At 40.7% G+C, this 23,820-nt stretch overlaps 1 protein-coding gene across 3 annotated transcripts in view; it reads right to left on the bottom strand.

The window, feature by feature from the left end:
- Nucleotides 1–23,820, bottom strand: part of PALLD (palladin, cytoskeletal associated protein) — an 847,172-nt gene that overhangs the window by 685,230 nt on the left and 138,122 nt on the right. The gene's annotated exons all lie outside the window — the stretch shown is intronic.

Here is a 23,820-nt window from a genome sequence, read left to right as displayed (position 1 = left end):
GGTATCTGGGGAAACCTCAGACCAGGACCTACCTCAGGCATAAAAATATCCCTTCCCAGAATGGCTCAAGTACGGCACAGCTCCAGACCGTATGTAAAAAGTCTCCCTTGTGGGAGGTGTACAGCAGACACAACTATGACTAAATAACCCCCATTTGTCACAGCTTCAGCCTCGTGAGATATACTCAATGGAGTTATTTCAGTTGAATAACACAACACTGAGCAGCTATTCCTAAGAGACGCCAGAGCCTCTTGCCAATTGTCATCGATGAGTGCACCTGTATCCCTGGCCCAGGCCAGTGTGTAAACAATAGGTGATTTATATATGAGATATTTTATGCTCTTTGAGATGCATCAATATCACCTTGGCCACTGGTGGGCTATATTCCAGGAGTACTTCCAAGTCAGAGATGTATGGGGCTAATGCATGCCTAATGTGGAAATATCTATAAAAGTGGCTGTGGTGGAGAACATATTCCCTTTGCATTTTCGAAGGAATTTCTTTGTGGCCATGAGACGGAGTAAGACTAATTTAGAAATGCCAATAAGGTCCCATTGTCTAAAACCCGGCAGGTCTACCACCTGTTGAAGTCAGGTGCCCACCCATAAGGGGTCCCTTGCGTTAAGTGTCAGGACCAACCAAGGACCCTGTTAGGTGTCTTTTATAATAGAGCCAGATATCTCAAACATTGACACTTCTGCAAATGCAGAAATCACTGTAATTCTTGTTGCAAGGCACTAGAACCGCAGTGTCAAGCTATCTACTTGAGAGCAAATTTCTTTAAATTGTCCTCGGTGTGTGTGCCTCAAAGTCCATGTTACACTGTGAGGGGTTAACCACAATACTGACTGCATAAAATTGATCTGCAAAAAATACTGAGCAAGGATGAAGAATTCCACTATATTGTTGTGGTAAATAATTATGAGTTGCTACAGATTTTATATCCTTTATGTATCCATAATATATGCGTATACATATCTATATATCTTCAAAGTACCAAGACATGGAATTAGAAATAGTAAATCTGTAAATCTACATGTACCTATATATGCTTAGATGGACTATATGGTGTTTGTCCTTTCGCCAACACTCTTCAGCTTGTATGTATCAGACATTTAGATGTCCTTGAACAACTCAAGAGTCTGTCCAGCCACATTGATGACACAGTCCTTCGTGACCACACTTGCTCTGGCCTACAATATACTTAAGGAATTTATTTCAGTGCTGTGATCAAAACAAATTGGTGATTAACTATGAGTAAACCAACATTCTATCTTTTGAGTCACAATTTACACTGCTTGTAAGGTATGAGGGTAGGTGCATATACCTACCTTGGTGTCACTCTACACAGTCAATCACAGAGCATTAAAAAATAATGCAGGATCATTCAGGTATGCGTTATTGAAACGATAAAAAACAGAGACGACCCACCTATGTTTCCCTGACAAATGTAATAAAGGTGAAATACCTGCCATCTTTAACCTATGGCACAGAATCATTTCCAGACAAACCCAATACTGTACATGGTTAAACTTGGAGCAAAGCAAATATCTTAGATTATTTTTAAGTCCCCCCTTATGTTCAAAAGCCTGCACAAATCCATCTTGAGTTGGCCTAATTGACCAAGAGCTGAGAACTAATGGTGCTCTGCCAAAATAGTGGTTCATTATGAAAAGTGTAGTCCTGATAAGCTTCAGAGGCATTTTATGTAAAGAATTTAAGGATCTAACTCCATAAGGACATACAATGTGGCACTCGACAACAATAAACTTTTTAAAAGAGTTGTAAATAGTCGATTTAATTGGACCAAGACATTTCAAACTTTAGTTTCAAAAGACTGTTCAAGAAACTCACCTTGATTCAATCCCATGTCAGAGACTACGAAAATCTGCCACGCTGGACCACTCTTTCCTAGTTAAAGAACAGTATGCAACAATTCACTTCCCTTTACAGCATGCTACATGTATTTCTTAGTAATTACGGTTAAAATATCTGCATCTTCTATTAGGCCTCTTTGGTGTAGGAGCAATTATACAATCATGAAAAAACATGAGGACATCATTAGCATGCAGATTTTGCAATAGCCACTAGGAAAGTGTATCTCATATTGTATGTTGCTGCCCAGCTCCGGTTGCATAGTGTAGAAAGTTGCTAATTACTCATTTGAACAAACTGGGCACACGATCTTTGCAAAGCAGCAATATTGCATGTTTTAACAACACAGACCCTTTTTTATTAATCAATTTGTTAAATGTATGAACTTGAGCAATTTGGAACTTGATAGACTACAGTTGAATTAATTCTTTACATTTGTTAATTCCGAAAAGGACAGTGCTCTTCAATCAGTACATGTAAACTATGACGTGTACCCTTTTTATTTCAATGAATTGCCCATAGGTCTGTGCATTTTAGCCTGTCTAACCACCGAATTGAATTATTATTTTTTAATTTTTTATGGATGTGAGTAGATCAAATCACCTTTGCACTTTATGTATTCATTCAATGTACTGTATCTCCAAACACTGTATTACTGAACGATTTTAATTCACCAAACAATAAGTATTATATATGATTTAAAAACATTTATATAGTGTCGTAAATATGTTTTCAGATTCTCATTTTGTCACTTTGTCATACTGTGAAATGCACCCCAGTGGTCAGAATTCGTAGACACCTTCATCTGCCCTCTGATGGGAGGTTCAGAGGCTCCACAAGTGTGGGTACATTTCCTGACTCTTAAGATGTTCTTTGCCCACTTCATAAATAGAAATATAATCATAGAGAGCAGTATTTGTGAATATTAATTTTAAAAAGCTTTGGATGTGGGAGGGGGTTGAAACAAATAGAATGGGACCTATAAAGGTATATTAAAGAGTGAGAAGGGAAAGCTAATCAATCTACACGAAGGTCTGCGCTGTCAGCCAGCATCATTGTCCAACTCTTGCTGCAGAGCACTGCACCCACAAAACGTACCTTACTGAAAGGGGACTACTCCTGCCTGCATTGTGGTTTCGCAGCCCTTACTCCGTGTGGTGTAGTCTGCTTCCTCTAGGGCAGTCTAGCAGCCCCACTCCCGAGTTTCTGAGCTGACTCTAGATTGCTAAACTTGCTGTCAAGCCTAACCCCTGGCTCTCTAGCTTGCAGTAGCTTTGGGACATCCCATGCCCTCTGCCATCACCAGAGGTCAGCCCAATGTTGGCAACACGCCTACAACATACAGGGCACGCACTGTCCTCTGCCGCATAAGGACCCCTTGTGGAACTGTCTGGGTCGGGTACTCTTTTCGGGATCTCTACCTGTGGACACCGTGATCTGGGAGAGGAGTCACACTTCATGTCATAATGGACGTGCGAGTCACTGGCATGTCATAGGGAAGCACATCTGAATCTATAAAGTTGCCAAACCTCATTGAAGAAGGCACAGGGTATTTGAAGTTATTACTCAAACCCCTGGAAATATGTTTCAGCTGACTTTCCTCCTATGTAAATGGACATATGTCTAGTATCGTCATATTTCACGATGTGTTTCTTCCTTATTACGTGGGCAGCCATGGTTTTATATAATGTGTGTTAAGAATATACCATAAATGCATCTTAACCACCTTGGAAGGACCACGACACGGGCATGTGGCATTGTCAAAACTAAACATAAACGGAACAGCCTTACTTTAAGGAATTATTCCTATTTTAATTCACAAAATTTGGGAAGTCATTTCAGCAAAGGATTTCCTCAAATATGGATTTGAGCGCCAATAAACATTTATTAAAGGCCGGCCTTGTTCTCGCAGGGACCATCTTGGAACCGGTACCTTTTATGACCAACGAGGAGCTAATATTTACAAGTTGCTAAAAATACCAAAAGTAGAGCCTTAACTAAATTGGTCCCGCGGCCCCATGCTTAGCACTTGGTAATATTTTCCCTTCGTAAAAAGAGAAGCCCAGAGTAGTCACAGTCTGCGGATGATGAGCTCATGGTTTCGAAACAGTAACGAGGGAAGGAGACGCAGCACTAGGGACGGGGAGTGGGGCGGGGGGGTTCGCATCAACCCTCCCGGAATTAAACAGGGTCCAGTTTCTACAGTAGCCCATGTTTTTTGGGTGGTTCCCAACAATGAGACAATATTTGCGCAGTTGCTAAGTAGATAGGGCGGCTGCCAGCACAGTGCGTCAACAGGGCAAATAGGTTCTTGGTGATAAGAAACGACTATTGTTTTATTGAAATGAGTCTATAACTTGCTCTATTTCAGGTAAAACAAGCATTTCCTTTCTGTACATCCACAGGAAAGAACTATCCTGATATGTGGAATCAGGTACACGGCTAATAATGCGTGTCGCACAAAGAGTGGAGTTAGCTGTTTCCGGTCTGTCCAACGACTCATCGATTACGTGTTTTAGGAAGGGATGTCCATGCCACGTTCTACAATCACTCGTGGCAGTGAGTAGAAGGAAGGCAGCTTTCCTAATACACTACCAGGCGCGGCTCGTCCGTTAGGGCGGAGGGGCCACGCCCCCCCCACCTTTTTCCCTCATGAAGAGTGTCTGTCATGCTGAACAAGGTCAGCCTGACAGACACACTTAATTTTCAGCTCAGACAGCCAGGAGTGGGACATGCGCGATTTGCGCAGACTCCTGGCTGCCTGAGCTGAACTTTGCTGGGCTGGGGAGGTCACAGCTCCTATGGGCATGACCTCCTCAGTTTAGCAAAGGTGCCTCGAGGCCCTCCCCTGGGTGACGAGGAAAGCGTCACCCATTGACTTCGACCTGGGTGCTTCAGGTTTAAGCCCTGAAGCGCCCAGGGCGAGTGTCAATCAGTTACACTTCATCACAATTGGGGGGGGTCAGCAGTCTCACTGACCCCATACCACTCTGTGACTAGGCTGGGACTGCTGCCAAGGGAAGGCAGCAGTCCCAAACCTCCTGGGACCTCCGAGGCTGAAGGTAAGTGTGTGTGATGTTTGAAAATGAATGTTTGGTGCGTGCGTGCATGTTTGAATGTTATGAGTGTTGTTAATGGATGTGCGTGTGTGTGTGAAAGAATGAGTGTGTGTGATGTTTTAACATGAATGTTTGGTGCGTGCGTGCATGTTTGAATGTTATGAGTGTTAATGGATGTGCATGCGTGTGTGAAAGAATGAGTGTGTGTGTGTGTGTGTGTGCTTCCCACCCGCCCCCTCCCTCCTAAAGCTGCCGGCCGCCACTGTACACTACCTAAACGTGTGTTTTCTGTTAACAAAGTTATTTCAGCACTTTGTCACCTGGTTGACATCCATGCAAGGTGAACCCATCACCCACAGAACATTTTAGCCAGGAGACTTCGATCTAACAAGAGCCTAGTAATTTGTACCTGACACTGAAGCAGCAAGTCCTCTGGAATACAGTGGGCCGCTCTCTGCTACACACTTAACTCAGTCTTAAAACTCAACTGAAAGTCCACCTCCACAAAACCCCCTGAAAACGATCTGAAGAAACCTTTGACTGCTAAAGAGCACACAAGACGCAGTGGCTAATTACAGCCAGAGTGAAGAAACCAACTTATATCCTAGATGGGTTTTGAACACTCAGTGGATAGACTCTTTTCTCCTTCTTAACAGCCATGCTCTATTGCTATCTAAAGTTCCTATCACAAATGCTGTAGTCAGAGTACAGAGTACAAAAAATCATCCTCTGAAATACTGTAGCCAGAATACACAAAATACTACCATAATATATCATGAGGCAACTATACATAGGTAAGTAAAGATTTACTACTCTTAACTCCACAGTTAAGTACCTTGAAGGTATATCGTCAATATAAATGCATATGCCATTAAAAATAGTTACATTCATGATATTATGGTAGTCAATTTTATGGCTATGATATTTTTGTAAGATGATGATTAAAATGAGATGTTCCGGTTGACAATCTCTCAAACCTTCTTTCTCTCTATCGCTCTCTCTCTCTTTCTCTCTCTCTCTCTATATATATATATATATATATATATATCAAGTGCTTATTTGTAACATACTGTTCTAAAACGGCTGCAAGGCAACATGGCTGGCACTAAAGTAAACAAATGGAATAAGGTAAATCAAAAAGACCAACCATGTATTGTTTTCTCTGTGTTTTTAGGTAAAAATGCAGAACTCATCCATTCAGTAAGCACAACAATTTAACATTGTTGATGAATCAAGCCACACAATGTTTTCCTTTCAATAATATTGTTTCACTGTCAATGTGCTTCCAAGCAAACCCCAGTCTAATTAAAACACCATGTTACCAGGATTCGTTTCAAACTCCTGTGAAATTAGAGTAAATTTATTTAAGACTACTTGGGGCTGTGTTTGACCCGGTCAGGCCTCCAGAGAGTTTAATCAGGTCTATGTAAATAGAACCCTTGACACTTCTTAAAAAATGCACTTGAAAAGGCAGAAATCAACACAGCAATGAGAATGTCCAGAATTTCCTGTTTAGAAAATGTGCGTTTCTCTGAAAACGGCATTTAGTTTGATGTAATCCGATTCACAATGAAAAACATGGAGAATAATAGGTGATGATGACTAGTGGCATATATCTCCCAGCATAGTTCACCAGTGTTTTCAAGCCAATGAAATGAGGAATGTGCAGTAAATGTTAAAATTCTCTTTTTCTTGACCTAACACATTTTTTAAAGGTGTTACAAAATGCATACATTCAGAATATAAAAAATAAAAACATAAAAAATGAAGAACTCGAAGGCAATGTTTTTCATGGAACACACCCATCCATCCATGATATCAGAAAACCCTTGTGTGATATGTTTGAGAAAGAACTTAAGTATCTCTTTTTTTAACAGCATTTGAATCTTTGATCTCCCATAAGGCAATACTCATGTGCTTTCTTCTATTGATCTTTAAAACACTCAAAGTATACATGTGTAGATATCCTCTGTGCATTTATATATTACATTAATTTTTTTACCCTTCTATGCCAACTTTTAACGGTATATGGTATATATTTTTATGTAATTCAAGTGTTTGTTGGTACCTATGTAAAGTACTTAACTGCACAAATGGGTCCAGTTCTCATTAAATAAAACTGTAGGTCATGAAATAACTAATAGTGTCATGGGATATATGCAATTTTTACCTGAACACCTGTGATGAGATTGTCTACTGCCTCTCCCTGTGTATTTCTGTGTAGTGTGTCATGCTAGGGTTCCCAGATTCCCCCAAATGTAAGTGGTGCATGTGTGAAAGAGAGAGAGGTGCAGGTAGAGGGAAGGTGAAAATTGAGTACATGTGGGTTAGGGTACCACTACGTTAGGGTGCCTGCAAAATGTATGCCTCCAATGTTGTAGTGCTTCGTAAGGATAGTATAAATCAAGACTGTTGTCTTTATTCTCTGCCTCTTTTGACTGCTCTCCTCTTGTCCCTCTTTCCGTTAAAAACCATCTTAGAGTCAAGTATATTGTCTGGTTTGAAGTCCGATAGACCTGAATGGACCAAGAAAAATCCTTTGTGTCCACCATCCACAGACCTAGCCACTTCCAGCAGGATTGCTTCCATTCAGAAGTTTGGGGCAGCTTTACATATGAGTGGTTAGTTGGTTGGAGCCAAACTGCCAATGTTTCTGAATACGCATTGACCCATTTGATTTATTCAGAGTTCACCTTTTCACTTGGAAGAGCTTTATGCACCTTGCAGAAATAGACTGAGACCAGAGGATGGAATCATTGGTGGTCTCCCCTGAAGAATGAGGGAACCTAGTCCAGAAGACAGGAAAATAACTTGCTTCTGCTGTAACTGAAAACCGAGACAGATATAGACTGCCTCAAATGTTAACAACCTGCCTTATTTTATCCCAGAGCCTAAAACAAGCTGTCTGAGCCACTCCTGCAAGGCACTGTGTCTAACAGAGAATGTCAAGTCCAGAGAGGCCCTTCTCACTCTGAACTGTTATCCTGATAAGCATTACCTACAGAGAAAGGTTACAAAGTGATTTTTTTCCCTCTTGGTTACAGAGGAGCACCAAAAAAGTGGAAGCCTTTAATACGCAGATCCTTCAATCAAGCTTTAGCCTGCGTGATGCAACTGGAGTGTTTAACTGTCTGAGAATGACAGCAGTTACCACTGTCACTGGAAGATTCTCAACCCTATTTGCAATACTAGACCAAGGGACCAAAAATACCATTATACAATTTGGTTTCATCATTTGATCGTTCCAGATGAGAGAATGATTTTCCACTGTCAAAAGCCTTATCAGAAGAGGATTCATGACACATAAGAATGTTCTAAGGAGTGGTGTCCAGGTTTGTGTGCCACCCTTATACAAAAAGAACACCCTGTCTGGCATTCCCTTGAGACATATAGGTTTTGTTGCCAATTTTCATGCACACAGAGGCAGAACTAAAATTGTGAGAGTGTAAGCCACGTCTCTTTATTTACACCCTCCATCCACTAACATTTCTGTGGTTGGTAATGCTGGACAATTTACCATTTTACCAAACCAGGGATAACATTCCCCTGCTGTTGGATTGAGGGCTCGGTGCATTACTTGGGGATTATGCTCAACTGAAACCAATCCCAAATGATACTAGATAACTTTGGCCCAGCCCTGTCCAAGCTGCGGGACCAAGTGGAGAGATGGATAACATTACCTCTCTCCCTGGTGAAATGTATAGCTCTAATAAAATTGATAGTTCTATACCTCTCCCATAACATCCCAATCCCAGTGAATCATTATTGGATTATTGGGATCCACCAAAAACCGTCCATAACTGACCAAAAAGCTGATAGGAGTTCTCCTTACTTCTGGCCAGCAAATGCTTGGCCTGCTGTTGTATGCGGGGACCTGTATGGGGGAACCCTCCTAGGGCCAAGGATTGGCTGATAGACGGGGCTATTTCTCACAAACAAGTTAAACCCTACAAGGAGGTGCAACCACCCCAGTCCTGCCTCTGTGATATCTGGGATTCACTACAAACATATCTGCGCTCATGGACTTCTACAGTTGCAACCCCACAGATAGACTCACCCTCATAGTCTCTTACACTCTTGTACAAATCAGTTCTGGATGCCTTTTTAATACATATAATACTTAAGACTACCAAACTACTTGTGGTGCATCATCCTTTTGTCAATATGTCACTTTGTTAATATTGCATTACTGTGTACTGCCTATGTTATATGTTTTACATGATAACCTTGTCATGTACTGTGCATGTCTTCACATGCTTTGTGTCTCTGATGTTTGAAAATGTATACACAAATAAAAACATACGATTTTAATGGGCTCAATTGATTATTGAGGTAACTTGGTTGGATTTGTCTTACCCATACCCACTTTTGTTTTGGGCTTAAAAGATTGGAGACCTGGCACTGCTGGGCAGTCTGAACAAGACAGTGGCACCAAGTGAGGTGTGCATCTGGAACTGAGAGTGAATATACAGCCAGGGCCAGCACTAACAAAGAGAATGTTGCTTGCAGTCTCTCTCGTTTCCTTCTTTCTGTGGTGCCAATATCTATGATACAGCCGGAGAGTGATGGCCCACACTATTTCTTTGTTGAGGTGGTGATTTGTGAGTCTCATGTATAAATACACTAAGTACACTCAGTAATCCTACGAACCTGGGTTCACGTAAAATTAGGGATATGTTGATTCAGTTTGAAGCATTTGTACAACAATTTATGACTTAATCAAAGGTTACAAATTAGCCCTTGGTAGTGGACCAAGGCATATAAGCCTTTTATTTCAGTTCAGTCAGGCGCAAGAGTATTGCAGAAATCAACAACCCAGATAATTATCCATGGGTTGGACTCATTCCTCAGTCCACTACCCTAAAGGATATTTATCTGTCTTCTTTTTCTGACCTGGTATGCATCATTTAATAAGCCAGTTAGGGCGCATTCCTTCTGACTGTTCTGATGAAGACTCGATCCTAAATCAACTTCAAACGGGGTGAAATGTTGAGTTCAAACTTTTGTACATTTAGTTTGCATCACTGTACAGCAAGCTTTTGTTTGTTTTTTTGCGATTTTTTTGTGTGCTTCAACTTCACAACCACTGACTCAGTATATGTTAGACCTGACAACCTTAGGGTGGTAATTCTCCAACTTTTTTGCCTGACTCCCTCCACTTTTCTGACACTGTTTTTGCTGGGTTTAGGACTCTGCGCACTTTGCCACTGCTAACCAGTGCTAAAGTGCATATGCTGTCTCCCTTAAACATGGTAACATTGGCTCATTCCCAATTGGCGTATTTGATTTACTTGTAAGTCCATAGTACAGTGCACTACATGTGCCCAGGGCCTGTAAATTAAATGCTACTAGTGGGCCTGCAGTACTGATTGTGCCACCCACATAAAGTAGCCCCTTAATCATGTCTCAGGCCTGCCATTTCAAGGTCTGTGTGTGCAGTTTCACTGCCACTTCAACTTGGCATTTAAAAGTACTTGCCAAGCCTTAAACACCCCTTTTTATAATTATAAGTCACCCCTAAGGTAGGCCCTAGGTAACCCATAGGGCAGGGTGCTATGTAGGTAAAAGGCAGGACATGTATATGTGTCTTTATATGTCCTGCGAGTGTAAAACTCCTAAATTCGTTTTCCATCACTGTGAGACCTGCTCCTTTCATAGGCTAGCATTAGGGCTACGCTCATATACTGTTTGAGTGGCAGATTCTGATCAGAAAGGGGTAACCAGGTCATATTTAGTATGGCCAGAATGGTAGTACAAAATCTTGCTTATTGGTGAAGTTGGATTTTATATTACTATTTTAGAAATGCCACTTTTAGAAAGTGACCATTTCTTTGCACTTAAAATCCATCTGTGTCCTACAGCTTATCTCCAATCCACCTCTGGCTGGGCTGGTTGACAGCTCCCTTGTGCATTTCACCCAGACAAACAGAGGATACTCAGTCACACTTGCACTCATCTGCATACTGAATGTGTATTCCTGGCCTGGGAGGGTGGAGGGCCTGACACTTACATTTCAAAGGCTAGTGGTCTGCCCTCACACAATGGACTGAATAAGCCCCTACTGGGACCCAGACAGACAGACCTGTACTGAAAGGGGACCTTGTGCACTTCAAAAACCAGTCTTTGAAGTCTCCCCCACTTCAAAGGCATCTTTGGGTGTATAAAATGGGTCTCTGACTCTACCAACTCAAACACTTCTGGACCTGATCCTGCATCCTGTCAAGAGGAACTGCCTGACTGTCCAAATGACTCATCTGGACTGCTTTGTTGTGAAGGACTGATGCCCTGCTGTTGTCTTACTGCCCTCCTGCCCTATGACTTTGCTGAGAAGTGCTCTCCAAGGGCTTGGATTGAGCTTGCCTAGTGTTATCCGAAGTCTCAGGGCCAAAGAGACTTAGGGCCAGATGTATCAAGCAATTTTGCATTCGCAAACGGTGCGAATGGCAAAATTCAGCCGTTTGCGAATGCAAAAATGCCTTTCAAGATGTATGAAAGGCATTCACTGTGCAATTTTAAGGAATCGCAAAAATTGCGATTCCTTAAAATTGCAACCCCATTTAGAGAATCGCAAATTGCGATTCTCAAAATAGGAAATCACAAATAGGGAATTCCTATTTGCAATTTCCAAAGCACATGTATCAAACATTTCCTAAATGCGAACTGGGCATTTAGGAAATGCAATTACCACCAAATCCAATTTGGTGGTAAGCATATTCAATTTTTAAAAATGCATTATAAATGCATTTTTAAAAATGACATGTAGAGCACACATGCCCCTAGGGCATGTGTGTGATTCACATCTCCGCAAATATTTTTTTGAGGTGCATCAGAGGAGGCCTTAGGCCCCCAGCACCCCCTTGGGTTTGCATTACCTAATTTGAGAATTCCTAACTGGAATTCGCATATTGGGAAATGCAAAACCATTCGTACCTATGGGCCTACAGGCCCATAGGGATGAATAGAGTCCCATTCCCTAATTGCGATTCGGTAATAGTGATTGCGAATTTTAAGAAATCGCTATTACCAAATTGCAATTTTCATACATCCCATTTTGCATTTCTTAAATAGCGATTTCTTAAAATTAGCTATTTAAGAAATGCAAACCGGGAGCTTGATACATCTGGCCTTTAATCTCATCAAGAAAGTCCTTGTGTGCCGAAAACCGACACACAGCCTGCCGGAAACGAGGCTGTGTGTCGTGCCCTGACACGAGAAAATCACTGCACATCCGAACCGGAACGACGCAGACCGACTTCTGAGTGAAGAATCGATGCAGTGCCTGCCTTGCGACCGGAATTTCAACCCACGGCCCTACAAGATCGACGCAACACCTGTGACTTCGTCCCGCATGCCCAGGATTTCCATGCATCGTCCCTGGGCATCACAGTGAGAAACCAAGACTGCGCACGGGAAATCGATGCAAAGCCCCTAGCAGCGTAAAAAAAAATGACGCATCGTCTGTGCCGTGCCGGAAATTCCCACGCACGTAATTTTTTAGGCAAACCAGGTACTTTGTGAAACTAAAAGACAACTGTTGATTTCTGAGATTTAAGACACTTTTTACCCTTGCAAAAGTAATATTTTGAATTGTGCTTATTGAATCTTTATAGTTTTTACCTTAATTTAACCAGATAACTATCTTATATTTTTCTAAACCTGTGTGGTGCATTTTTGAGGTGTTTTCACTGTGTTACTGTATGATTTACTGCACAAATAAATAGCCCTGCCTGGGCATAACATTTACTGTAAGCAATTCTTATTGTGCTATCTGAAAGTAGATGTGCTACCTCACACCACCCCCAAGGGTAAGACTTGACTTTTCGAGCCTGTAAGTCCCAAAACAAGGCACGTGGTAATGAGGTGAGCTCGCAGTAGCATCTGGCTTCTGTGGTTCCATGGAGAACAGCAAATCTTGCCTCTAGTATTCCCTAGTTAAACCCATCACATGCCCAGAAGAACTTTCATTGTAAGGATTGTATTCGAAAGATCATTAGGCTTCCAGTTACACTCATCAGGGACCATTAACGTTTACTCAAAACGTATTCAAATGGATACAGTCGCCTAACAAAGGTACCGGCCCACTTACTCTACTCACAGTTCATTTCCAGAGATCGAACCAGAGTCTGGCCTGCAATGGACACCCTGGAATCATTTGGAACATCATCGGACACCTGAAAGCTCTCAAATGACAGATCAATAGCTGATTCTGCACCGTGCAAATGTCAATAAAACATGAAGCGCCGTGTTCTTGAAGTTAACTTTCACTTTAAGGGGAAATGTCTTCTTAGGAATATTCATATTAAGTGTTGTGTACTTCAGCGTTGGCGCGCTTCCAATTAACTTTCACTTTAAGAGTTTTTTCCTTTGAGTTAATGTTAATGGTAACAATCGTGTATTCTTTTATTCTAGTGCACTTCTCACCGCTCACGGCGTGGGCCTTGTTCTCAGTAGAGTCTCCTTATACAGTGAGAACTAGCGCTGATTACTTCACAAAAGGAGTACCTTTTAAGCTTTGTGATTCGGAAATTCTCCCCCAGAGAAATGTTCCTGCTCTGGAAGATGGCCAAGGAGATTAACAAAACACTAAAAGGTCTCTGCCTTTCCCTTTCATTATCTGGCACATATTTTAAACAGAATACTTCCCTTCCTGTTGGCCACTCAGTAGTCCCAGGACAGCATTTCAAGAGATCCCTCTGACTGCTCTCACCCGAAAACTGGGGAGCTGGGCGTGTGCCTTGTAATGGAGCAGGCAACAGCTTGAGTGTTATTGAAGATTTATGACAGCTATCCTTGAAGGCCTTGCTGGCTCGTACGGCTTGTGACATACACAATTAAAAACAGTTAAGTAACTCACTTTTTGGATGAAAGCTCTCCTGTACCAGTTGAAACATATGTAGTTGAGGTACTTTTCAAATACAGACAAGAGATTTGATTTGTCATTTACTATTTAATAGAGATATGCTTTGTTAGGCATGAGATGTATTTACAAATAGGTATTTACATCTGCTCACACTAGCCACTCATTAGAAGTAGGGTGCAAAACTATGGGGTAACAATACGATGTTGCGATAGCAATACCACATTTCAGAAAGGCACGATTACCTCGGGGTTTGAGTTAAAAGCAGTAACAAATATAAAACAAGCAGCAGAGCAAATGCATGGTCCGCACAAGGTGTACCACATGCTTTTCAAACATTCTTGTGTCTGATTAACACATCCCTTGTGCTGGGCGTAATTTACTAAATTACTACGTTGCTGAAAATCAGCAGAAAAGATAGAAATTTGCAGTGATGCACATTTCTACCATGTAAACTCTACTGTAAACGTGAGTCTATGGCTTCGTGGCTTGCAGTGTTTGCTAGATCAAGATAGGTCTTCATCCTACAAAATGAAGCAAAGGAATTGTAAACTGCTCTTGCATTGGTATGCTAAAACATCTAGGAATTCCACTTAGGGTCAACAGTAGATAGAAGCAAGGTAAAATGAGCTAACCTTAGCCAAAAAACAACACCCTTCCACACAAACCTTGCACACATATTTCAAAGTTCTGCTGGACTAAAAGGATCCATAATTTGGGGCCTAATTTATATGTTCAATGAAAGGATATTCTGTTGCAACAGCCAACCTAAAAAGTCTGCCTGCTTCATTTAGAGTCGGGTGGAAATTCACTGCAGAGATTGCTCTGTCTCCACCACATATACACACCACCAATGGAGTCAGGGCATTTGGAGGTTTGGCCATGTGTCTGCCCGTCGTATTTAGATTGGGTGGACACCTAGCCAGATTTTACCGTCCATCACCACCATGAAAAAGTGGCATCCAGGGGCAGTAAAATCTTTGACATTATCCCTTTACCATGGGAGAACGCTCCCATGGCAAGGGGGTCATTTTTTATTTTAAAAGAGGAAATCCTGATTTAGGATTTTCTTTTTGAAAATAAAAAACAAGTTTTAAGTTTGACACATGGCTCTATCATGTTGACGGAGCTATCCATCAAACTTACAATGCATTACCAGGAACCACTGTGATGGCAGTTCCTGAAAATGCAAGAGATGTCTGCAGAGGCAGTGGACATCTCTAAATCTGACGGGAAGAGTACCCTCGCCCTGGCAGGAGTAAAGCACTCTGCTATGGCTACTATAATTACTCCGTCCACCAAGAATCAAATCAGCCCCTCAACTATTTAAAGGACCAAGAGTCCCCTAGATTCTTAGTAGACCTTTTAACAATTTCTGAGCATGGTAGGGCAGCCAAACAATCCATACCTCTGTAAAAAAATCTCTAAAGGATGAAAATAGATGTGTCCTTTATGAAAGAATGTCTAGCTCTTTACCATTTGCAGGAGAGGTGCTGGCTTTACGGTACGTCGTTGTACTGCAACACCAGTCATTTTGTGGAGTACAGAAGTGTGCACCATTGCATCAGTATAATCAAGGGAAGGAAGACAGCCGTTAACAATCCAGGCTGATGGCTGGTTTGTGCAAAACTGTTGCACCATTTAGTACATTGTGGGCATGGTGGTCGCTAGGGTGTTTTAAATAATAAAAATGACGGCAATCAACATGAAGAAATAACATGTAGGCCTCAGGCGAAAAGCTTTATTTTAAATGCCGTGACAGCTCTAGGCTTTCACATTTATGTGTCTTAAGTTTGAAAGGCTGCAGAATGCATTTTTCTCTTCTTTTTACAAACCCTGACCTAGGTCAGAAATGTTAAATTTTCAATGCCACAAATATACTGAGAAATGTATGACAATATAAATTGTTAGATTTTGAATTTCACATATGCATCATTTTCACAAAATATAAAAAGGTATTAAAGTGTTTAGTTAATTTCCATAGATTTATTCACATGAACGTAATGGTACATTTAGATTAGAATGGATGGAAACCAAATGACGGCATAGTGTAATGCAGAGGCCTAACCATGAACTGTAGTTGTCGTATAGCAAATGAACGCTGGGAATTTTTCTGGGACTTGAAAAATGTTTCATAAAATGTTTCAGTAGAACGTTAATATCTGTAATCTATAGTCCCTTGACTGCTAAGACAACGAAAGCTTTCCTGCTTCCATGATGAGACCACCAACTTGTTGCAACCACAGATATGAAAAACTTATAAAAATATGTGTTCCTAGAATAGAACAAGACACTCTCTCGAAGGCTTCTCTGCAGAGCCCTTTGCAGATACTTCTCATATTCATTCCGAGAGGCCCCTTTAGTTCCCTACTTCCCTGCCTGAATAAATGCTGCTATGAGACTCTACTGAGTTTGCTGAACGTCTCTAAATGAGAAGTCCTGCCCTGATTATTATTTGAGATTTTTATTCTGAAATTTCATGCTTTCATCTCTAGAGTTTAGAGCTCCAAATAGTTTCTGACTGATGCTTTTCTCTCATTCTCCATAGCTTAGAATAGGAACTTTTTCCTTTGTGAAATCCACTTTATGTATTTGCGCTGACATTAATGATTTGTATTGATTAAATAACTGATTATCCTGATGCTGACTGATAAAGATTTACTTACTAAAAGATTTTAAATAAAGCTTTGAAACTTACACCAACTTTCATTTTTGACTCCCAAGATTGAAATTGAAACTGTGATGAATAAATTGATTTTGATATACAGTTCCTGATTAATTCTTACTTAGGGCAATGGTCTGTTGACCTGGGCCTAGTAACTGTGGGGACTTGTGTAAGATTTATGTCGTAAACCAAATATCAATCTAAAGTCCCTGTTCCACCAGGTCTATGGGCATGAGAAGATTTTGAGACCGACATCAGCTCCCCTTGCCCCTTCGTGAATTGAGAGCAAGTTTTTTATTATTATTATGGACAGAAAGTTAGGGCCTGATGAGCAAAGCTTTCTAAATTGTGACTTGATTCACAAAGATAGAAATGACTGTGTTCCATATGTGGAAATTCCATCTACTATGCAAAGTATGCATAAATTACATATTCAAAAGATCCATGATGTAGTGTAGAAATGAGCATTCACAGGTGAGAGGAGAAGTTGATGAAGTGTCAGAGGAGTGGTCAGTGGAGTGTAATGCAAATGAGGTAAACACCCACACAGATGTACCTCAGTGAGTGTTTACAAGCATTTTGCAATCAGTTTTCCACACATATCTGTTAATCGAAGTTGCATTTAAGTAATCAATAAATTGGGGGTGCATAAAATGTGGAGAGTGCGCCTATCTCCTCATAATTATAGTGTGCCTGAACATGCGTGGGTGTTTGTGTAGGAAGGAATGGCTTTGGAAGGATAAATATATTCTATTATGAAACAGTTATTCAAAAGTAAAAATCACTGTGCACTAATTTCAAAACCCATACTTACACAGGTAAGAGTAAGAAGAACAAGTATTTGCAATGCAATAGGTCTTGCATTTGCTTGAGTTAGAGTTATTGGCATTGTAAATTCATAACTGGACTTTTCTTGCCACTTAAAATGGTCAACCCTGCCTCATAATTTCATATTTTCCTGCCATATAGTTTCAATAGCCCAGCATATAACTAAAGCACATCCATTTACCTTTGTCTGCAATCTGCAGCAAAAAATACAAATCTTGCCATTTAGCATCCTAATTTAAATCTGCCATGCAAATTCCAATAGAATACCACTTTCGCCTGCCCACCATCAGAGTGCTGGCTGGCTAATATAATTCCCCCCAAAAAGACACAAGACAACCACAGAAGAAAAATAAGCTAGAAGGGTCACCCAAACATATCAGTTGTACAAACAGCCATAGTGTAATAAGGACGTTAAGTTGGCATGAATCGTGGTCATAATTGTAATAAGGAGAGATTATTAAAACTTATACAATTATCATATAAACCTTTAACAAAATTACCTTTTTGCATTAGACTGTAATACTCAAAACAGCCCCTAGAGGGCACCATAACAAAAATATAATTTGTAAGAAACATGGTCATGTAACCATATTGTTAGCCCATAGAGGACATAACACCATGGAAAAGACAGGAGAAAATAATGCAGTGTAACCATATACTTAGACCCTAGAGGGCGTTTTAAGGCTAGCAGGCCTACTGCAATGATATTCCTAACAAGGCATTTAAAACAACACTTCTCCCAGCAATAGAACAAAAGTTCCAGCCATGAGAAAGCTTAAAAGACACTGAATGGTGGGAGGGGTTATTATTTTGGAGTCCCCACTAACCTAGTGTGTGGACCCATGGAGACGTTTTTGAAGGTGGGCCCATTGTCCTCTGAGTTATGAGCAAAAATGTTTTTAAAACGTAATTCCCTGCAAAGCATTAAGAGGCGAGTTGCTCCAAATATTATACTATTTTGACTGCAATGCTCAGACTAGCCCCTAGAGAACACCACAATAAAAATAGCATTTGGAAGAAACATGGTCATGCAACCATACAGTCAACCCTTAGAGAGCCTTACCACATGAAAAAAAGAATGGGAGAAAGTAATTCAGTGTAACCGTATATTTAGCCCCTAAAGGGCATAATGCATTACACATTTTCAGAGGTAGCAGGGCTACAGCAATTATATTACAAACAAGGCCCATAAAACATAACTTCTCCCAGCTGTAAAACAAACGTTCCAGCCATGAGAGAGCTCAAAAAGATAATGAATGGTGGTAGAGGTTATTGTTTTGGAGTCCCCACTAACATAATGTGGGGCTCAGAGATGATATAGGCAGAAAGAGCACATTTTGGTTAAATGTTTTGAAGGTAGTCCCTTTTTCCTAGGACCACCACAGCCAGAACTATGAGCAAAAATGTTTTGTAAAAGTAATGCCATGCAAAGCAGTATGGGGCAAGTTTCCATGCCACAGATATTGTAGTATGTCAATATGACTGTAATCCTTACAACAGCCCCTGGAGGACACCACAATTAACATGGCATTTGCAAGAAACATGGTCATCTAACTATAGATAACCCCTGGAGAGAATAAACACACAAAAAGATAATGGCAAAAATAATGCAGCGTAACCATATATTTAGCCCCCAGAGGGTGTAGTGCATTACACATTTTCAGGAGTAGCAGACCTACAGAAACAATATTACAAACAAGGTCCTTAAAACACAAACTACTCCCAGCTATTAAACAAAAACTCCAACCATAAGGATGTTTAAAAAAGACTGTATGGTGGCAGAGGGGTTATTATTTTGGGGTCCCCACTAACCTAGTATGGGGACCCAGAGATGATGTAGACAGAAAAAGCATGCTGTGCTGAACATTTTGTAGGTGGTGTCATTGGCGCAGGACCACCACAGGCTGAATTATGAGCAAAAAAGTTTTGTGAAAGTAATGCCCTGCAAAGCATTATGGGACAAGTTTCCTGAGTGCAGTGAATATTGTAGTACCGGCTCTCCCGCTGTGCCACGAGAGCAGCATTTGCTGTGAGGATTTCTGTTTTACTTAAAGCATTTACCGATTTCAAGTGTTTTAAGGGGAGAGCCACAAGAAATGACTCTGATTAGCTAACTGTGAACAATGTGACCAGCGCTCCAATGCAGCTGATCGAGTTCACACTGTTGTGCCTGTTTGCACTGTGAGTGCCATTGCCACCATGCAGCATGAAGGGACGAGACAAAGGAAACAAATAGTTCCCCATGCTGAAGTAAATCGGCAATCGTGTAATAATCCAGGTAACAGGGGCAGTCTCCAAGGCATGACAAAAACAGCCTCAAGGCGGGACAAACTTAAGGCATTTAACAATGACTTCAAGTGATTTTTGAAAGGCAATCCCATGAACAAGTGAAAGTGATGAGCATGAGGTGGTTGTGTTTAAAAAGCCCATAATACTTACAAAGGATCAAAGCACTTGCGTGCTCAACCTAGCAAGTGTTTTTCAGAAATGTTTTTTTGAATAGCTTTTCTTCTGTGCAAACTACAACATTCATAATTATGCACACAAAAGGTTTTTTAGAATCAGTCAGAAACTGATATTATGCACAATGATATGCTAGGCCTGCTTGAATTTATTATTCTCATATCATATTGGTCATACCTGTAATGCTTGCCTTCCTCTACAGCAGCGATACTCAAAGTACGGCACAGGGGCTGCTGTAGCCCTCTTAACCTTCACATGTAGTCCCCGGGTTAACAGCAGCACTGGGCTGCTGTTTAATTCAAAGAGTACTAACATTCAGAAAGATGTTAAATACATGGAGAAGCTTTTATTTTCAAGCTAGCTGAAGTAGAGGAAAAGAAGCAAATAAACTATCTTGTACCATTTCACCACCCACAAAGCTCCATTCCCATCCTGCTAGCATCTATGCTGCCTTCAGGCTCGCCACAGAACATACTTTGTGGAGTCCGGGAAAATGTTTGTGAGCATTTATGCTCTACGGCATAATTAATTTGACCGCATATTTTGGGGTAACACCCTTATTCGGACTGTGTTGTATTATAGGATGGCATTCCATTTGCTGGGCTCGATTTTTTACGAGTGATTTTTAGACATAGTTTTTATGAAAGAAACATGTTTTATAAAGTCTGCTCTGTCTTCTGCGGTATTTTAAGCTGTAAGCAGCCTCTTCTAGGAAAAACTGTTACCAAGCTACCTCTGGAATTTGGATATAAAAATGTTGTCAGACCATAGATGACATGTCAGCAGTTCTCAATGTCACCCATCCCATGACATGATGACAAACATACAGGCTGAGTCTTGTCTTGCCTAGGACTGCCAAACATTAAATAAGTTAAAATTAGTTATTACAATGGAATGTTGGTAGCTTTGTAGGTGAGAAAGTCAAAAGGTGCATTCATGCAATATGCTGCAGTATCTATGGCAATATAGTTAGAATCGGTGCCTAATTTGAGCTGGTCACAGTTGCATAACCAGTGTGTCATGGGCCCTTGTGCAAGGATGGGAATGGACCACCTGGCTGATCTTTGAAATAAAACTTACAGCAATAATCAGGGTTCAGTGTGCCCCCAAGGCTCTGAGATTAGGTGTCACCACACCTGCTGCACCAATGGAAGCTGTGAATGTTTACAGGTAGACCCTACTGGCACTCATTTTTGGCAACTAACACATATTCTTCCTTTTTAGACTTTCATCAAGAACAAGAAAAGCACAAACAAGGGAAAGAAGGAGGAAGAGAAAGTCAGTGACAAAAGGAAAAAGCAGGGATGAAAAGGAAACCGTCCGAATTAGATAAAGGAGAAGGGAGTATCTGGTGATGGATGAAAGAGGCATGAAGTTGAATCAGGACTACCCGCACAGTAATCAGCACCACCAACATTCACAGCACTAGCTGCAGGCTCCTAGGCAAAACTGTGGTCCAAGGTACTTAGGACCTGATTTAGATACTGACAGGCAGGTTACTCAGTCACAAGGGTGCCGGATATCCTATCTGCCAAAATCTAAATCCCATAGGACATAATGGGAAACAGGATATCCCATCCACCAATATCTAAATCAGGCCCTTAGTGTTTTACCAATTAAACACTGGGTAGAATATATTCAAACAGAGTAGGGAAAGAGGTAAAACGCAGGCCCAGCGCTATAAATGCTCTCATAACATAGCTCTCTTTCCCTATGGCATACCGTGGCTCCACAAATCAACCTCGCACTGGCTGAAGCTCCATAGAAACGACATAAAAACACTTTTTCAAATATATTCCTTATTAAAGTCCTTATTATAGTATCTACTTGATATATTTTCCAAAATTTTGAGTAATGATTTAATGATTTTACTTATTTCACGTCCTTAGGTAATACGTAGTTTGCTCTGTTTTTCCACTTCCATGGGGCTTTTGTATATGATCTTCAAAATGTTTGCATCCATGAATGCAATAAAGCTTCGAGTGCTTAACTTTAAAATTTCCCAAGCGCTTTATTATACATGGCCCTTGGTAAAAAAAAAAACAGTGGAACACATGCTGGGTAAGGAATAGGAATTAAGTTTATCTTTACTCAAATTTTTGGAAATTATATGAGTAGGTAAAATACATCTGGCTTATTAAACGCACGTGACTTTCCATAGATTTTCCAGGATGTGTACGTTCAGAAACATATGTTTCCATTAGGTTTCTAAGGGTGAATAAGCCATACTCCAAACAGGGCGCCACAAAGCCCCCTTCTCCTATCGCTTGATCTGTGTTAACTCGTTGTTTGTGGTCCGAATTTCAGATCAGAAAAATAGCATTTTTGTTTGGCATGATATTGCCTTTTATTTCAGTCGACAAGTTTCACATCGATGCTCTTTCCCGAAGCTCCTCGTTGGCCTGCATATTTGCATTTATGCTGAATGCATTTGAACGTAAACACTTAGCCCAGTTCAATAACCATGCAATTCTCCTCTTCAAGGCTCCAGCTTAAAGTTTGTCACTCGCTCTTCCCTAACTAATGATCTATATCCTGTACTCAATTACTGTAATATATGATGGCCATGTGTAATAGCAGTATGCAACACATGGCCGATCATGTACAGTTATCAGAAGAACATGATTTGCAGCATATCAATGTGAGCCCTGCTGGAATCCCAAGATGTGTACTTCTCAGAAATACCTAGGGTGGATAGATTTACCTACATGCAAGACTTATAAGGGGAGAACATTCAAGGAGGCCACATATGGAACCAGAACACAAATGTGCCCTATAAATCAACCTGGACATGCCTGCAGCTATGGCATTCTCTGGTTAAGTGATTTATAACTCGAACATGTCATCACATGTTCACCATGTGGGTAGTGGAAATAATGTCACAAAGTGTGGCATTTGCTTCCACATAAGCCGTTCCTCTTAGAGACTTATGGGTTAGTAATTGTTTTTCAACCGTGCATAACAAACCTGTGTAGAATTTATGTCTGTGCTAACCACAAGCAATAGTATTCTTAATGAGTCCTTAATAAGTGCATCCATTAACTATCTTAAGTTGGTGCTGTTCAAGGATTCATCCAGCTCTTTCGTATACCACTCATTAAATAGACATTGCACATTTTTCCTTTTTTTTAAAGTAAACTAGATAGTAATGTGTTTCAAAGGCTTTGTTCATTAAGGAAATCAGTCCCAGTTAAATCTATTCACTTTGAATTAGGATTGCCAGCTCTTATGTTGTTATTAAGGGCAACCATATGTTGTGGATTTCAATGATACCATACTGTAAGCGATTCATTGTGCTAGTGAGGGAAGCATTAATGCAGAACTCACTTTTACTACGGTTTTGGGATGCTGAGACGTTTCACTGATTTCTGGTTTACCAGGTCTGAGGCAGAGACATTGTTCTCAAGATTGTGGTACTATTTTCTCCCCACATGCATGCCCTTGAATAGGTGTTGTAGCGCTGTGTTTCCACTGTCTTCTCTGAATGAATAAAAGAGTGCTTCCACAGAGAAGCTTTGGTGTTCCCCACTTTTCAGATTATGTGGGGAATCTTTCTGGTTGGATTAGCTCTGTGGCTTTTCCTCTTGTTTACAATTTGATTGGGATCAGCTATTTTCTGTGAAAAACTATTTCATCCTGTAGATGGTCTTCTGTACAGCTGACATCATAATACTGAAACATCATAATAGTGTCTACATCGGAATGCATCAACTTTGAGCGCCTATATGGAACATCTAGAGGATATGGACACTCGATCTTTTGAGCGAATATGCACAAATATATGTCATATAGACTTGCATACAACAATTGTGGGTATTCACAGGATAAATATAAATGAGTGCTTCTGACACTCCTCCATTTAACTATTAATTCCCTATTTTTTTTTTTTTTAAATCTAGGGCCTAATTTAGAGTTTGGCAGGGGGCTTACTCCCTCAAGAACCTGACAGCTATGCCATTCGCTGTATTACAAGTTCCATAGGTTATAATGGAATTGTAATACAGCGGATGCGATATCCGTCACAGGCCCTATGTCTTTATATTTACTTTATTTTAAGAGACACTGTATGCAGC

Source organism: Pleurodeles waltl, chromosome 1_2 (genome assembly GCF_031143425.1).
Source record: "Pleurodeles waltl isolate 20211129_DDA chromosome 1_2, aPleWal1.hap1.20221129, whole genome shotgun sequence".
Lineage (NCBI taxonomy): Eukaryota > Metazoa > Chordata > Amphibia > Caudata > Salamandridae > Pleurodeles > Pleurodeles waltl.
The sequence above is the reverse complement of the archived record's forward strand: the minus strand, read 5'-3'. Positions and strand labels throughout refer to the sequence as shown.